The sequence below is a fragment of the Rousettus aegyptiacus genome, unplaced genomic scaffold (genome assembly GCF_014176215.1).
Source record: "Rousettus aegyptiacus isolate mRouAeg1 unplaced genomic scaffold, mRouAeg1.p scaffold_m13_p_12, whole genome shotgun sequence".
NCBI lineage: Eukaryota > Metazoa > Chordata > Mammalia > Chiroptera > Pteropodidae > Rousettus > Rousettus aegyptiacus.
The window spans coordinates 85124294-85142506 of NW_023416287.1; the positions used below are offsets into that span (position 1 = coordinate 85124294).

The 18213-nt window shown below is 47.4% G+C and overlaps 1 protein-coding gene across 4 annotated transcripts in view; it reads right to left on the bottom strand.

Moving 5' to 3' along the window:
* RNF152 (ring finger protein 152) overlaps positions 1–17954 on the bottom strand; it is a 70551-nt gene extending 52597 nt beyond the window's left edge. Inside the window, exons 1-2 of one of the 4 annotated variants that reach the window (XM_016155727.2) lie at positions 17897–17919; positions 16171–16294 (exon numbers count right to left, since the gene is read on the bottom strand). The gene's annotated coding sequence lies outside the window, so the exon portion shown is untranslated. Of the gene's footprint in view, positions 1–16170; positions 16295–17412; positions 17591–17896 lie in introns of those variants that run through there. The other 3 variants (XM_016155726.2, XM_016155731.2, XM_016155728.2) reach the window with 3 other exon arrangements.
* Positions 17955–18213: the final 259 nt, after the last annotated feature.

Consider the following 18213-nt stretch of genomic DNA (forward strand, 5'->3'; position numbering starts at 1 on the left):
TTCCTTCCTTCCTTCCTTCTTTTTCTTTCTTTTTGTACTTTCAATAACTACTTCCAAAAAGTTTGAAAGCCCACCGTACTGTAATGGACTGACATACTAACGCTACTATCCATCAGATTTGGTGTGCCCATGTGGTTTTACCATTTGGCAGCATAACGCCGAGCAAGCTCTTAAACTTCTCTGTGCCTCAGTGTGGTCATCCAACAAATTGGGGATAAACACAGAATTTACTCCTAAATTATTCTGAGAATTAAATTGGGTAACCTATGCAGAGCTTCACAGAATGCTTTGGATTCAGTTATTGCCAAGTACGCAATGGCAATTATCTCTTTATCGTATAAACTCAATTTGAAGATATTCAATATTTAAAATTCTGCAATCTCATACTTAAAAACGGGTAGGCCTTTTATCTTAGAGTGGCTCCCATCACCGTTTGCTTCTTTTTCTGCCAACGTCCTGAAGTATGATTATTCAAAAGCCAGTTATGAACATCCATCTACCCAACACATTCTCTGAAAGAATGAGAGTTCTTTCGCCATTACCCAAAGAAAGTGGACTTGTTCTCTGAGAAAATGGAATGGGCCAAAGCATAAGACAGCAGGTGCTAACTAATCGGTACTAATTACTGGAGGTTTTTTTTTGAGGCTGACGAAACTGAGATTGTGTTAGTAAATAAATCTCATGAAAGGAAAACGAAAGCCTCCTGATCTGTCTTAATAAGCCTCGTTTCATCTTGTTTATTCACAACCGTGCCCCACACCAAGTGAATTGTCTGATTAATTTCAGAAATATGAAACGTAATTTGAGGCTTCTACTAGTGTTTTACCCATTTGGGCTGTGCCTGTAATTTGGTTCCTGAAAACCCGCCCCCAACATCTTACATGAAACCAAAGGCAAAATCCAATTCGCCCCAATACGATCTCATTGCTGCCAATCTCACTGAGCGCTAACTGCCCGAAGAAAATAACTGAAACAGTCAATATGTCTTCTGAATAGAAGACAAATATAAACTAAGCCAATGGTGGTAACCGCCATATTATACTTCTGATTGCAAGCACAAGACTCCGCTACCAAGATGCTGCGCCCCCCAAGAAGAGAAAACTCCCCGATGACAGCCCTTAACCGCTGAGCAGCATGACGATACCACAATCGCACTTGCATGGGGGTTCTTTAAAAAAGCATAAGATCGCTGCCGCCTTTAAGGAGATTAAAGACTACTTAGTCATAAGATAACAGTTCATGACGACGCTTACCAGCAAAAATAAATAAATAAATGAATGAATGAATGAATGAATAAATAAGTGGGGGACCTGGGACGTGAAGACGCATCAGGCGGGCATGGGCCTCGAAGGGCCCACATCTATCACAGGTCAGCAGCTGGCCACCCCCGGGATCTACACCGGGATCTGCAAGATGCACGGTGCAGCAAAGGTCACCTTCAGCAGCAATCATGCAGGATTCAGAGATGGGATTTAAGGAAGAGTTAGGGTTTGACTAGAAGCACAGAGAAAGGACGCGATCGCAGGCATCGGAGGGGCGGTGGGCGGCCAGGGGCTGGTGAGTTAGCGGCCAGCTCAGGTGAGCAGAGGCCCATCCGACCAGACTCCCGGTATTCCAGCCAGGGTCCCATACGGAACATTCCTCATGCGCAGTCTGCAAAACATTTTAAATATTTTAGCTCTAGGAGAAATCATAGCCAATTTGGGGATGACAAATGTAATCACGCTACGCCATGACGCGAAGTCACATGTCACTGTTCGTTTTCCATACACGCAGGTGTCCTCTGCCCCAGAAAACAGACTTTTTTCTCTGTTGTTCCCATCCTTTCGGCCCAGGCCCTTTCACGGCCCGCTGTCCAGCGCCGCTCAACCCCACGTGTGGCGACATGGGTCCACCTCAGACTCATAAAGACTAATCTGGATGTGGATTACTCTCCACGGCACAACTCCGGCTTCTCTACTAAATGTCATCTCCAAAGCGAACTCTCGATTTCTCCCAAATCTGGTCTTTCTATGCAATGTTATACTTGTCCCACCATGATTAACCCAGTACCTCGGACTTGAAAATCCACTCACCTCGCCTCTCGCGTAATCAGTCTCCAGAATTCTACTAATTTTGTCCCCGAAACGTTTCCCACACGCGCGCCTCCTTGCCGTTCCTGTCGCCCTCCCCTGGGGCCCAGGTCTTCGCTCTGTCGTCTCTGGACCTCGACTGGTCTCCCCACCTGTGCCTTTTCCTGCTCCAGTCCACATCAAGGACTGTCACCCATATCCTTCCCGACCCCCAAACCATCAACGGCTTCCCGCCAAAAAAAAAAATCGCAACGTCTCGATTCCCGCCAGCCTTCCTCATCTCTTCCCTACTAGTCCGGCTCACGGCTCCGTGCCCCAGGCGGAGTGCATCCCTGGCCGTCGCAAAGACAGCGGCTGCTGCTGGAATGCGACTCTACCTGCTCACCTGTGCAGGTCACCGCCTACCCTTCAAGGGCACCGCCAAGCCCTCTTCTTCCGTGAAGCCATCCCAAAACCTCTGGCGAGAAGCCATCCCAAAACCACCTGGCACTCGAGGTCCTTGTGTCCGTGGATGTGTCTCTATTCCTACAGATGCAGCCTCCTAAAGGATTGTCTCTATGTGAAAATAATTGAACCAGCATTCTCAGGTAGGAAGTACTTTCTTACAAAGAAGGACTCTGCCAGGAGTTATGAAAGGGACAAGAGCTCAGTTAGGAAATTATGTTTGACCCACATACAAAAAACAACAACAAAAAACAAAAGCAAAAATCTCAACTCTTTTCAACCATCATATACAGGTGTTAGCTGAAGTCATGAAAACACAGGACACATCAGAGAAACTGAGTTTCCGTAACAGAACAAAAAATCTGGGGTAGCACGCCACAGCGGGGTATAGCATAAACTCTGGAGCCATTCAGAGCTGGGTTCTAATCCGACCTCTGACATTTACTCACTCCGTGACACTGGTCAAGTTAGTTAGCCTCTCCATGCTTAAATTCATTATAAATAAATTTAAGTAGAGGTATTAATAATATCTTTCCCATAAGACTATGAGAATTATGTTTATGCTGTATGCAAAGCTCTTAGAGTCTGGAACATAATTAGTGGCCACGTGTTAGCTAGTCTTATCATCATTGTGAAAATATCTTATATGAGGACAAGAAACACAAGGATCAGAGATTTACTGATCGTTAAGATACCAAGCAGGATTTTTACTAGAAAGAGAGCCTTTACCACCTTAAAATCGTCAAGCTGGATTTGCTCTATTTTCTGACAGGGATCCTTTGATTGACTGACTGACAGGCGGGGTCAAGTTCACCGGGGCTAGCCCTGTGTACAGTGGATCGAGTGCCATGCAAATGGAGCGGGCTCCAAGACCACGGAATCAAGCACAACGCCTTCGGCCCTCGAAGGGCTCACTCACAAACAGCCATTGTTTCCCACAAACAACCCCACCGCTGTCATCCAGACGGGAGGCAAATGAAGCCGGTCGACTTACGTATTTTTGTCGGTGGCTCTGCACAGACACACCACACACACAATCAATTCGTGCAAAAGAAATCTTGAACCATGTACTGAATTTAGTTTGATAAGCAAGGTTTTGAGTTCAGCTTTTTAGAGGACACTAATCTACAGCACTCGGCTGCGCCAAGCATGTGAGTCCATTTCAAAGCCCCTCACATCAGACAGTGATTTACTTATTAACGGTGTGGGGAACGGCTGTGGCTGTAGGACATCGACATCTGTCACTTTCCCCTAAAACTGTTAGATTGCATCAAACATAAATTGCCACAAATATCTCAACTTGAACTTGTGTTGCAGACATATTCATACACAGTAAAATGAAAACTGCTAGGACACTGGATGGTTTATTACTTTTTACTAAAATTATTAACAGCTCAAAGCTGCTCATTATTCACATGTCAGAATAATTAGAAGGGCAAAATAACCAATCCACATTTGTCATCATCTTATTTTCTGATAAAATATAGAAATTATAACGATTATGGTAAAAAGGCTGATGGTACACAAGAACAACCAACCCCCCCCCCCGCCCCAAAATTGTCTCTTTTTCCAAGGTTGGAATCCGTTTTAACTCACTACTTGGAATACTGAAGCAGCCATGTCTCTTCATTCCAAGTGTGAGTGAAGGTTAGGCAAGGTAGACTGATGCCAAAACAAACACCCCAAAATCTCATTGGCCTAACAAAATAATGGATTAATCTCCTCTTCACACTGCATTCTGGTACAGTGTGCTAAGGGAGGTTCTGTTCCACACAGTCATTCAGGACCCAGGTTCCTTCCATCTTGTTGCTCTCTCTTACCCTAGGGCTTCAGTTTTCCACTGCTCCCCCGCGGCTGGCCAACAGACCAGAAAGAACGAATGTGGAAACGGTACCCCATTCTTAACCGCCTCTCATATCCACACACATCTCATTGGTGAGAACCAGTCCCATGGTCCCACCTAGATGCGGAAAGCAGTCTAGTACAACTGGGGGTGATTTTGAGTCCTAGGGACATGTGGCAATGTCTGATAACATTTTGATTGTCACAAGTAGGCAAAAGGCATGTAGTGGGTAGAGTCCAGGGATGCTACTAAACATTCCACCATGCACAGGACGGTCTCCCCACGACAAAAACGTTATCCAGCCCCGAATGTCAGTGATGCTGAGATTTGGGTAAGCACCTAGCCAGTCCACAATCATACGACGTGTCTAATTAACATACACTTTAATCCCAACGAATCCACGATAACGATGGTTGTTTCATTCGTTTGCTTCTTTGTTCCTTCATTCATTCATCTAAACTCCTAAATAAGACAAAGTCCCAACAGTCAAAGAATTCACATTGGGGCAGGGGAGCAACCATAAATAGAACAAGCATACATATAGGGGTAAGTAGGATTAAAAAGAACAAACAGAAGAAAAATTAATTCTGCCTGATAGATTAGATGTAGGATCCATCAGGCAGGTGGAATCCAAAGGAAGTCTTGAAGGAAGCATTTAGCACTTAGTTTTTAGTCTAGATGCTATGGAGGGTGTTTATTTTGGGGGAGGAGCAGGGATGGAGAAAAGGTGTTGCAGAAAAAGGGAACTTTATGAACAAAGAAAAGGAAATATGAAAGGATGTAATTTATTCTATTTTCTAGTATGGAGAAAAAACAGGGGAGGAGGAATCGTAAAAATGCATTTTTATTCAAACGTATTTTTTAGCGGCGTATTCATGAAAATCTTAAGCTCCCAGCATCTGACCGAATCCCTCACACAGAGACAGATACTGGCTTTCCGTCAAGATGCTCTTCAAGAAATATTTCACACCCCAGACTTCACAGAAACGTGGTAGCAGAGGGCGAAGCTCAGGGAATAGCAGGAAATCTACTGCAAAACTCAGTCACGAACCCTTTCAAACAACGCTGCCTCAAAGTCAACATCAAATTGATTCAGGCAGGTGATTGACCAAAATCATTTATCTTTGTTCCCAAAATCGGGACTGTGTAGACGTCTGATCTCTTCTTAAATTATGTCACACTGAACCTGTTTTGTTTTGTTTTAAAGAGTTTTCACCTCTTCTGATTCTCAATCCCAGTGGTGAATGTGCCTCTCAGGCTGTGGTTAAGAACCCAGACAGCCAGGGTCTGGCATATCCCAGCTCTGGCATAAACTCACCACGTGACCTTGGACAAGTCACCTAATTTTCCAGGCTCAACTACCCCTCAGATAACAGGCTTAAAGCACTAGCATTGCACCCGAAGTATATGATAGACAGTGCTATCTTGAGCTGGAGTTCGCTCCCACACACCTCAAAACTATCATGAATTGTGGACTCTAACACAGTTTGGGCAAGAATATATCTGATAAATTTCCACGTCATCTTGTGGAGCATTATTAAGTACAATTTCAATCAGCTTTTGGCAAAATATTTTTAATGACGGAGCCAATATCACCATGTAAAACAGTGGTTGTTCTTCATTTTGAAGCTAAAATTGAACTTTAAAAACACCAAATTCCTACACAGTAATTTATCCCCATTATTCTCTTTCCTCACTCTCCACCCCCCCCCCCCCAACTGTTATTGCTCTCTATTACTTTTCTTATTTTAACTGTGATCAGCTTTGGGAAAACAAAATGTATTTAGCTGTTAAGTATTATAGATTATATCGAACACCAGCAGTCACCTAGCACTAAACAGCCTCATAAAAGGAAGAAATTTGTTTCTTTACAAGTCAGAATCTCGAAGGAGAAGTTAAGACGAGGGAAGCAGACTCCAGAACCCAGGGGAGTCGGCGCATTCAGAAACAGGTCCTCCCACGGTGGGCGAGGATTCCAGGTCACGGGCGATCCAGTCATCTATTTCTAGGGCTTTCGTCTAAGGGAAACCTCATTCCCCTTTACTAAAAGTGGCAAAGGGTGCTGTCCTTTGCAAAGAGTCAAAGGTGAGGAATAAAACAAAAGCTGAGCCAACCTAGAGGAACTAGGCTGAAAAGTGTTTAAACTTCAAAAGTGATTAGCAACCTCTCCCTCAATTTGCATTGCAGGCTGGTCTTGACCCAAGGAGAAAGTTGCTCTAAGGAGCGCGTTAAAGAGAGGGTTTGCATCTCTTTGGACGGGTTCCCCAAATAAGGAGACAGAAGTCTGGGGTAAAATCTGACATGTGCTTTTTAACTCCTTAGTAAAGATTATTTTTATAGTAAATCAACAAACTTCTTGTGGGGAAGTATAACTGTCAAGGAAATGCAATTCTGAAATACTTTATTTATTATTTTGTCATAAACCCAAGGCATGTGAACGATTGATTTTTGATAGACTTGACTCCAGTGTTGGGAAAAATAAGTAAACTACTGAGTCTGCAAAGAAATAGCAACTCTTTGAACTAATATTTAGCGTTTTGTGTACAGAAATAAAGGTAATTTACTAAATGAATTTTGTTTGCTTAGAGTCTCCTTCCATAAATAAGCTATTTACCTTTTTCTTAGATGAAGTAATAGACCGTGGAGAAATCTGGCTTATCAGGAACATGCATGACTCTATCTCAGCATCCATAACGATTACAGGGAATTCTGACTGAAAGGGTGACGTAGATGTCTAGCAATTACCTTCGGGCACCCGGTGCGTGGGATCTACAGAACCAGCAACCAGCGAAAAGCTAATTACCGTTTCTGGCACGGGGCTGCAGGTCCCGCCTGCACCAACCTGGCATTCCCAGATAAACAGTCCCGCCCCCACAGACACAAAACACAAAGACTAGAAAAATTGGCGGCTATCTGAGGGCCTTATCAGTCCCCATTGTGGGGAGAAGCAAACTTTCCTCTCCCCTCCAGGTCAAACAATCAAATAGACATGAGGCAGGTTAGCAAGAGAAGATAACCAAGTGTAATGCATACATACGTATGGAGCCCCCCACACCTGAGAGTCAGAAACCCCGATATACACGAGAGGTTCAGAGACAGTCTGGGGGACCTGGTCAATGAGATGTCCTGAGCCAGGGCTGGGTCAGGTGCCTTGGGGGCTTCAAGGGGTCATTGCAGGACAATTAGAAGAGCAGCTTACAGATAGGTCAAAAGAAGTTACCTCTGATAATCTCCTAAAGGGCAAGGCCCCTAATTTAAATTCTTCTAGATAGTTAAAGGGAGGGGCAGAAATTTCTGGAGCCTGAAACTAAAATTGTACCTTAGCTCGAAACCATCTGCATACCACAGAGGCACATCTTTGGGGTGACTGGCCCTGAACCCCCATACCACCAGCAATCCCACGAGTTAGAGATTCAGAGAGAAGGGACAATGGCAAATTGGAGCCAGGGCTTCAGATGTCTCCACTCGGTAGTATAGAACCAGGAAGGTCCTGGTTCCCTTCCCGACCCCAACGAGGCACGAACAGACTCATTAGGAGCCCCTCCCTACCTCTGGGAGGAAAGCACTGGGCACTACATACCCGAGCACCCCCCATCGCAGCCCGGGCTCTGTTCTTGTTTACCACACGGGCACCTCCCAGAAGCACCCCTGCTGCTAAAACACAAGGCAGCTCCTCTGCTGGCACTGTGTGCTTCCACCAAGGAGAAACAGTCAAGAAGAGCATACTCCTACCTAAGCGCCCTCCAGACGCCTCGGCAACAAGGAAGCCAGAGCGGGTCCAGGTTCATGCATTTGCAAATTAAGCTACCGAAGGGCCCAGACTGAAATCCAACAACGATCAGCAACCCAGCCTGAACCAGAACCCCAGCTCTCAAAGTTACTTCTGAAGAATAAATTGGGGCCACCATTCCTGTAACGAGTTTTTACTGAGTCCCTGCTCAGTACCGAGCCCCGTGTGACAATCTGACCAGGCACAGCAAATACCACTGTTCACATGGAATTTTTAAAAATTCTTGTTAATTTTACGCTTTAAGTAGATAGTCTAGTTTTCTTGCCTTTATGAAAGAGCTCTCTCCTTTAAAATAACAAGAGTAATCCCATTCCAAAAAAGCAGATTCATAAATAGAGGGACTGACAGAGCCACGTGGCTTCCTCCCGTCTTATCGTGCCCCATTCTCTCCTGCCTCTTCTCTTAGGGGGGGCTGTATGTCTAACCGTGTAAAATGTCCACGAAGCCTGTCTCAGGACTCTAAACAAGAACAGAACTCCTGTCGGGTGGTGACCACTTGTTCCGGTTCTCTTGGGATTGTTTTGGTTTAAAACAGAAAAGTCCCTCGACTCAGGCATCCTTTTAGTCCTGGACAAACTGAGTCAGTGGGTCATCCTACCCCCAAGAAACCAGACCCTAGGAAGGTGAGGTCCATTATAGGAGGTCCTCGGCTTGCCAGGGAGAAGTGACACCACAGGAGGAAAAGGCTGGCGTCTTCTAAGACAGACCCAGGTGGCCTGGGGCTGTTTCGGAACCCCCGGCTCTCTCAGCTTCCTCCAGAGAAGCCCCATCATCTTAAACTCTGGGAAGCTTTACAAAGACTCTCCAACGACAAGATTCTAATGACAATGGCACACAAAAGAAACCCCCACGTAAATGCCAAAGGCTGTAGTGGTTTTTGGAAGTGGTTATCTCCATGCCTAGTTGAAGAGCTTCGGTTTAGACGATGATTATTCATCCTGAGATTTTCAAGAATCCAGCACAATGACTGGTGGGTGACAGACACTGAATAGAATGGTTGTTAATCATAGCTGCCTTTATAGTGCTTATAATGTACTAGGCAACACTTTACGCAAATGATCTCGCTTAGTCTCACAATAACTCAATGAGGTTTGCCCCCCTTTTCCAGATGGAGAAACCAAGGATCACTCAGACCTCATTTATTCAAGGTCATTAATGTCAAAGCTCACATTTGAACCCAAACTTATGCAGCTTCAAAATCTTTTTAACCACTCAACTGAATTGAGACCAAGCAATGTGGGCATATATGGTAAGGCATCAAAAATTGAGAGACAAAAGAATCAGATACGTTTCTTTTTATTTTCTTCCCTTTTGGCTTTGACACTGCCTAAAAAGAAAATTATAAGTTCACACGTTAAGCTACAGAAGACATGGATTTTAGTGAGAATTGTGCAGAATAATGCCTGGCAAACAGTAGGCACTTAACATTTGAATAAATTTAATCAATGCAACTGTATATCTAATACAGGGCTAAGTCATCATTGTTCAGTGTTCCAAGTGCTGTTTTACCCATCACCACAGGTGAATCGATGGAGTCCTGCCTCAGATTTCTGAAGCGTTAGTGTGAAGGAACAGAAATGGACAGGTACTTACCGCAGTTACTATGGCTCTCTACCTGCACGGCTGAATAAGCTGTTAATCAAAACGATAGTAATCCCTCTGTCTCAGGCAACAAAGGGGCAAATTCTCTAAACAAAGTACAGAGATCGGTCCGTGTGCTCTCCAATCACTTTTAATTTCATATTAACCTGCAAGGAAGCAATTTGCAAACCTACCCCAGAGCAATACAACCGCAGAAGAATATCACACTAAATACTTTATTTTAGAGACATTTATCTCCGCTCCATTCACTATTCGTCAAGCTGAGCCCATCATTTGAGTGTTAATGTATTCCTGGCCATTTTCTCCAAGCAGCTGAACACATTTCCTCTTTCATCATAACACTATCCATAATGATCGCACATTCCGAGTGTTACAGAAGAGTTTCTATCATGTGGATGAGTATTCCAAAAATAAAAAAAAAAAAAAAAAAAAAAAAAAAAAGAGGCGAGGTAAACCAGATGTCTCTCACAAAGGCGCTTTATGAACACAAGTGAATTTTGAAGGGAAATGGGGTAGCCAGTTGTGGGCAACTGTTACCCACTCGTGTCAAACCCAAACAGCACAATCTGCTCCTTGAGGTTGTGGGGTTGGCCTGGTGGGGTGTAAAGTTCTAATGCTGCTTGCTGTACGTCACCAAAAAGAGGGGTTTTGTTTTGTTTCTTTGTTTTGTTGTTGTTTTGGAAGAAGTATGCAAATTGAAGTTGAAACACAGACCATCAACAACAATTCATTTTGTTAGAATGATGAACCAGCCTCCCAAAAGCTGGTTCGTGGGCGGCAAACTAGCCACTCTAATTCGATTCATTCTTAATCACCATTAATGCAAGTAGGCGAGGCTCTTAACTTCCTTTAAATCTACAAACCAAAAGCATCTATAATTCCTTTATCACGGTAGGTCAAAATCATTTCGGTGTTGTCAACGATTGAGTATTTACCGAGCCCTTACTTTGTACAAATGTGGAGGGAACACAAAATTGGGTTAAACCTCATCCAGTTTTTATCTTTACGGAACTTAGAAGGGACCTGCCGTCCTGCTCATCCCCTTGGAGGGGACTGTACCCTCAACTGGGATTCTTGTGATATGTGGCTTGATGACAAAAGATGTCTCGTTTAGCTTGCATGGGTTTCTGTTCTTTGCAATTAAACAGAAAGAGAAAAAGACATGTCCATCTTAAGTCGCCATACAAGACAATCCATGATAAGTGCCCTTTGTAGTGTGAATGAATGAATGCTGAATGAAATGAAAGATGGAGGCAATACCTCCAAGAACTCTTGGAGGGGTGAAGGACTGCTGAGGACCGAAGTGATGGAGTTAATTTTTTTAGAGGAGTTAAGAGCCGAGTCCATCTTTAAAGATGGGATTTAGGGAGAGGCCATGGAATATTCCAAAATTAAGAAAAAGGCTATGCAAAGCATTTTTGAAAAACAGTGGACATTTTAAAGTCAGGCAGAGCAAAAGTCTAGGGTCAAGTTGAAGAAAATTTTAAAGACTAAACAATATGAACTTCGTCCCCTGCCCAACATTCCTCCCCCAACAAACAGAAGCTACTGAAGGTTATTAAGCAAGGGAACAAACAATTAAAACAGCCTACTGTCTTAAAGGTGAGGGTATCTTGTAATATGGATTGGGGGAGGGAAAGTCAGGAGGTGAAGGTACCCACCCTGACAGCCTAAAGCAAAAAAAAGCCTCTGGGCTAGGATGTGGCAGTGGGGACAGAAATTAAGAGAAATGTGGGAACCAAGGAGGGCCAGTTAATCTGTTAATAAACAGAACACCGATATTAATAATAATGCTCCTTATTTCCACAGTACCTGTCAAAGCTTTTACCAAAACCTCATCAATTCGTATAGCACCTCAGTGAGGAGTGCATCAGGTGTGACTATCTGGATTTATAAATGGGAACTAAGCCAGAAAAATTGCATTCCCTCGGTAGGATAGAGGAGGAGAATCTAGGGAAAACAGAAGCACAGAACACAGCGTCTGCAGATTCCACTTCCCGGGGACTTGGCCCCAACCAGTGGCACATCTGCATTTCATCAATCCTCTTTTGCATGAAGGTCTGATACCCCAGGAAGCCCAAGTGATGTCAGAATAAGTATTATCATGCAGGATGTTTGCACTGAGCTTAATCTCTGCAGGGATTAACAGATCAAGTAACAAATAAGGCGTCTTTTCCTACTCATCCTCTCCACGCCCAGCAGAGCACAAGCAGCTAGACCAGGAAATCATCCGCCTCAAGAATCACTCAAAGGAAATGCAAGTCACCTGTACACAATTTGAGACCTTCCTCTTTAAATCTTACAACGACAGTAATAAGTCAACCAGAAGTAGAAAATCCTTCCATATAAAAACAAGTACTTATTTTATCCAAATCATGATTTCCATCATTGAGGCAGACTCCAGACTCCTGGAACGCACAGTGCAGCTCGCGCAGAGCCGCGATGGAAGGAGCAGGAAGAGTGCCACCCGACCCCTCCCTTCCGGTTTGCACGCCGGGGCCCACATCCCCTCCGCAAGTGTCGCCCACCGAGCTGGCCGGCTTCACTATGACATTGAAGTGGTGGGGAGTCAGAGGCCAAACAGGATATAGAAATGTATCTTGGAGCTTCCCAAATGTATTTCAAAACTAGTCCCCGAGGGCTTCATTCCCCCTCTCGGTCTGTGCCCTGCTGCCGGCCCGGCCCGGGCACCCTGCGCTGGGTCTTGGAGGTCAGGGACAGGCTCTCTCTGGTTCTCCTTGCTGGTATCTTGGCTGCTCATCTCCCATTTCAGAACCTTTCTGAGTGTGGTATGTTGTCCCTCGATGGAAGCTGGACCAGAGGGAGGCCTCTGCATTCTTGGGCCAACACGCATGTCCTCTAGCCACCGTGACTCAGGGGCTAACCCTCAGTTTACCATGTCACCTGTCTATGAAAAGCTGTCTTTATAAAGAGGATTTTAACAAAGTGATGACTGAGACGGAGCAATACTATTTTGTTAAATTCCATGCTTATGCGAAAACTACTCATCAAATCCGGAAAATTCTGACCTACGCATGCATTTGTCACCACATGAGCAAAGCTATGAGGGACCAGCACTTCCCACAGAAAAACCTCTGCCCGAGCCACCAAACAACTGCTTCATCCACAGCCCTCTGCAACGCCTAGTTCACAGCACCCAGCTATTTTTAGGGAGAGTGTGGCAAGGAAGGCTTGAAATCGTACCATCATGGTTACCATGGTTGCTAATGCGAGTATGCATGCCCTAGAACTCTCCGGGTAGTCTATTAGTCCTGTGACCAGAAAAGGCTTCTCATCCAAATTGCTCTTTCTAAAAACATCAAAGAAACAAGAAGGTAACTCAAAGCTACCCTACGCGTATTCCCTGCCTTTGCTAGATCCTATCTGTTGCCTTGCTGGGCAGAGGCCACCTCCTGGGTGAGGCTCCCCTGACATTCTTTTTCTATCCTGGGCTGTTCCAAACAAACTCAGGAAGTCTTAAACAAGAGGCAGATGGTGAGAAAGAGAAAGTCTGTAGGTAGCACCTCTCTATTACATAATACTAAACACTGAACCTCCTAAAACCAGCCCTGGGAATATCTCCTGGCCTAGTACTTCAGAATAAACGACTACTCAAAACAGGCAAAAAGAGAGAAAATTATCATTGTTTTATTGGATGACCAGTGTACAATCATATTAGTAAATATAATACCGACAAATGAATAAGGAACAGGTTAGGATCGGGCCAGATTCTGTAAGATAGTTATCATTCATTCATTCAGTCGATACTGCCGTAATACCCCCTTATCCTACGAAGCACTGAGCCAGGCTCAGGAGGAACACACCTTACAACCTTGCCTAAGCCACATCACTTGTGGAAGTCCTCGGTGCTGCTCACCTGTACCCAGTTCCCCCTTTTCAGTACAAGAAATGTTGACTTGTGGCTAACCGGGGTCAGAGGACTAGTTCTGGCCAAAGCCATGTCAGCCACTTCTGGGCTAGATCACGTCATTACTAGAGCAAGGCCCTCTAGTTTCCTTTTTTAGTGCTGCACTGATCTTGCAAGCACAACGAAGATCACAGCTCCATCAATTAGGGACCTTGAGTGCAGGGCCCACCTGCTGACTCTGCCGGACACACAGCATGGGAAAGAAAGAAACTGTATTCAGCCACTGAGATTCGGAAGCTGTTACTGCAGAATAACCTAACCCATCTTTTACTGATACATCACTGTTTTTTTTAAAAAAAAGAATGCTCAAAGTCCTCCCACCCCACATCTGTTTTCTAAATCAGGCCATACGGAAAAACAGAATTTGTTTCAAAATACAAGTGCGACAGGGACTAAACAATACTCTGAAAGGTAAAGGGTATCAACATGATAGACAGGTTCAAACGATTCTGAGGGAGTAATGGTGAAAGCTAACCATTCATGTTGAATTCAGCTGAAGAGTTTAAAGACATGAAGAAAAGGTCACCTTCTAACAACAGGTCCTGTCATTTACAAAGTAGTGAGCTCCCCAGTGAAAGAGGCATTCAGGTAAAGGCTGAATGATCACATGCTTCCTCCTCGGCAGTCCAATCCCATACTCTTTGTTACTCTCTCGCTCCCTAGCTTCCACTGAACTTAATTAGGATCAGGCATCATTTCTCCATCACCCCGTAAGCTCCCTGAAGGTGGTTCATTTTTGTGTCTCCACACCCCCCACTCCTAGGCCCTGATAACAAAGCCCGGTATGTGTCAGGTGCACGATAAACATCTGCCGAATGAATTAAATGAATGTTGTAAAAGGAGCACCGGAGGCAAAGGTTGTTCTAATAATCTCTAAGGCTCCCCCAACCTAAAGTGAAATGCACTACTGCAGACTTTTGGGGGTGGGGAACTTCCACCTAAAAAAAAAAAAAAAAATTGAACATCAATACGACACCTGATTATGATGTATTGTTGTACACAGGTTAAAGCCACAGTGAAACCTAACGCTGCGCCATGGCCATCTCTGTTCCTGGACGTGCATTTACATGTGCAGGCAGATGTTTTCATTCCCACGTGGAATTTTGTGTGAGGCATTTATTTTTTCTATTAAAAAAAAATACACCACACCCTTTGTTTCTCTTGCATTATTATACTCCTTAGTAGTCCATCACGTGGTTTTTCTTCTCATAGGAACACAGCACACACCCTGCATTATTGCTGACAGAAAAATTACTTGTCAAAATACCTCTATCCTAACACCATCACAAATCTGATCTTTCCAAAGCCTTGGCCTTTGTTTCAGCCCGGACTGGATAATTCACCTACTTCTAGTGATTTCTACATGCTTTGAATAGAAGGATAAAAGCCAGTGTGTGTCACTTATGTTTTTTTAAAGTCACCTTTCGAAACAAAACTACCTTAGAGATGAATGACAAACCTTTCAAGTTTTCTAATTTTATTTTTTAAGGGATTTAAGGAGGGGAAATGAAGGGAGAAGCTGCCACAGATACCGGGCTGCTGCCGACAGGGCTGCAGCGTGAGAGCAGCAGGAGGGCCTCTGGTCCTCAGCCGTCCCTCCTTCCTATACGACAAACCTCGAGTCCATTTCCAGAACCATTCCTATCCTCTGCTACTTGTGCAGGACGCCGGGACTCTGCCCTCTAGGAGACAACGCCAATGCCAAGGTGTCCTAATACGTCTGAAGGTTATGTTGTCACTGAGCTCTATATCAAGATAACCCCAGCTCTGGTCAGGCCGACATCAAAACAGGACTATCCTTGGAAAGAAAAGAATAAGCCAGAGTTTTTGGAAAAGAACCAACGGCCTAAAGATAAAATGCAGACTGAGAGCCTAATGGGTCACAGCTGTATCAATGGAAACTTAACTAAAGCTGTCTTCTATGTGCCTTCCTTCTGCCTCCCAGTCACTTACAGCCGGCTTGCTCCTCGTGATACTGCAAATGCTTTTACAAAGAAGGGATGGGGGAGAGACGTTATTTCACAAGAAAGTCACTACATTTGACCGGTGCCCTAATTGAACACTGGTCAAATTTATAAACAGCCTTACGATGACACCTTTTCCAAAAAAAAAAAAAAGAAATGCTATCCCACTTACAGAGACTGAAGCCAAAATAGATTACTACGGGTAAGCAAACAGGCATATATCCAAACCCCACAATTCGGATTCAACGGCCTATGTGTTGATCACATCAAAATTCTCATCGAAGAGAACCAGGTGGGATTGATACAACCCCAAATGCAACCTGACCTCAGTGACTTCTTCCGAAGGAAGGTTTAATTTAAAGTCGTTGGCACTTTCTTTCTCAGAGCCAGGAGTTTGGGCAGCCCCCACTCCACACCGGTAGGAATGCAATGGTGATGCAGAAACCACCCCAACCGCCCCGTGCGGGCGCCGCTGGCCCAAAGGACCCAGAGACACCCAGGTGGCTACCCAGATTATCGGGGGTTACCTGAATCTGTCACCGAGTCCCTTTCACCCCCTTCTGCGCGATGACATCAAGTGGAAATGGTACGCGTTTGAGAGGCAAGAGGCTGACAAGCAGGGAGCACAATTGAGCCTGAGCTTTGTTCAGCCTGCAGTGAAATACATGCAGTGAGGGTTAGGCACGCGCAGCGGAGAAAGAAATCCAAGCATCCTCCGGGCCGGCGGCGGCGGGGTGGGTGCACCGGGGAGGTGTGGAGGGGGCAGGCGCTTCCTAATTGTCTCCACAGGATAAATAACCGCCTCCCCCCACTCCTCTGCAGTCTCCCCCGCCCCCAAGTTCTCCTCTGGTGGTAGCGCTTCTACCAGCGACTGGAATCCCTCAGAAAGAAAGAAATGCGAGAAGGCGGAGGATAACGTCTTGGGGCAAATACACACTCGCAATATTTACTAGGTACCCCGGCTCCACGGGAAAGCGGGGCGCGTAGACAGACACCCGCTCAGACGGACACACCAGCGCTGCCTTCGCGAGCATCCTTCTTCCTTTCAGCCGCCCCGCCACCTCATCAAGTCCCTGTCACTGTTTCGCCGATTTCCCTACTCTTTCCAAAACCGTGCCACGCTCCCGCCCCCCACCCCCACCCTGGGCGGATCAGGGGACGCGGCTTCGCGAGCCGCGCGTCCCACGAGTGCAGCACGCTTTGTCCTGCCACTGCCCGTCCGGGAGCAAGCGCCCCGGGCGCGCGGGTCTGCACAAAAGACCCCCGACATCCAGGCGGCCGCGGCGCCCTCTCCTCGCGGGAGGAGCCCCCGGGCCGCAGAGGGGCGCGCGCGGGCAACTTCTGCGGCGGGGGAGGGCGCTCGAGCAGGGGCTCGCGGGAGGACCCACTCGGCGGCGTGCGGGGTGGGGGCGCAGCCGGGGCGCGCGCCGCGCGCGCACGAGGCGAGCAGCTCCTTAGGGCCGGAGCTCCAGGGGGCATCCGAGGACTCAGCGGAGCCGCCGACAGCGCCAACCCCCCCATACCCCAGCCGCCGGCCCCACTCCGCCAGCGCCCGCAGAAACGCAGCTCCAAGCACCACCCGCCCCGCGCCCCCTCCCCCGGAAGCCCTGCGGCCCCGCCACCCCCATCCACCCGCCCAAAGGCACCCCTGATACAACAGGCGGCTCCCCGTTCCCGCTTCTCAGCTCCGGGTGAGGCCACACACATCCCTTCGCGCCCCTTTCGCCGCCCCCATAAGGGACAAAGCAGAGAAACAAACCGAAACTCACCGGCCTCTCGCGGCAGTGGGCTCGGGGCTCCCTACAGAGGCGGCAGCATCGCCGGCTGGTCCCGCCGCGCCCGCCGCCCGCCGAGCCCGACACGCGGCGCGGACGCGGAGCGGGCGCGGGGAGCGCGGAGTCGGCGCCTGCAGCCCCCGCTCCCCGCTCTGCCCTCCGCGAGGCGCCCCACCTGCCCCGCCGCCCGCCGCCCGCCGCGCTGCCGGCCGGACCCGCCGCCCGGCGCTCCACTGGGAGCGGGAGCTTTTTGTGTCACCGCCCAGACTCGGGCACCGAAGGGGGCGGGGGCGGGGGGCCGGGCTCGGCTCCCCGCGGCACCGCCCCTCCCCGGCGGCTCCACCTCCTGCAGCCCCACCCCCGCCCCCACCCGTCCCGGACGTCAGTCTGTCTGTCCCGAATCGCGAACCACCCCCGAGGCGAGGAGCTGCCCGCCCTCCCGCGCGCACCCCCTCGGCCTTGCCCCTGGCTGCCCAACCTCGTTGGGGACCTCGACGTTGTCTTTCCCCCGCGCGCAAGTGGGTCCCGAGCTGGGATCAGGTGTGAAAGGAGCTCAGCCGGCGGGAGGGCGGGGCGGGGGCGGGGGCCGGGGCCGGCGGGAGCCAGTCTGCGGCTCCCGACCTGGGGACCCAGCAAGGGAGGAGTTGAGATCGTCACGTTTCCAGAAACTGCCCTGGATCAGCGTCACCGCAGATACTTTTTGGCTGACCCTTAAAGTTCACGTAGTCCAGCCAGGGCGGGTCCTGCTTTCGTGGACGGGAGGCCCGAATGGATCCCCCACTACTCGCTCCCTCG